Below are 293 nucleotides of genomic sequence, written 5' to 3'. Positions count from 1 at the left end.
ATTTGTAGCCTCTGAAAATTCTCTGGAGGGGCAGCTACGAATGGATTTAAACTAGATCATATTTTTCCCCCTTTTTATTTCTTTTCTTTTTTTTTTTTTGTTCAAGTATAGGTTTGGAATAAGCACCATCAAATGTTCTGAGATTTCCATTTTTCTGAGTTAGCCACAGTTTGTTGTGATCCACATAGTGAAACATCTTTGCATAGTCAATGAAACACAGATAGACATTTCTCTGGTACTTTCTTCTTTCAACCAAGATCCATCTAACATTAGCTATAATATCCCTAGTATCA

Source organism: Elephantulus edwardii, unplaced genomic scaffold, assembly GCF_000299155.1.
Source record: "Elephantulus edwardii isolate Elephantulus edwardi_28Jun2011 unplaced genomic scaffold, EleEdw1.0 scaffold00212, whole genome shotgun sequence".
Taxonomy (NCBI): domain Eukaryota; kingdom Metazoa; phylum Chordata; class Mammalia; order Macroscelidea; family Macroscelididae; genus Elephantulus; species Elephantulus edwardii.
The sequence above is the reverse complement of the archived record's forward strand: the minus strand, read 5'-3'. Positions refer to the sequence as shown.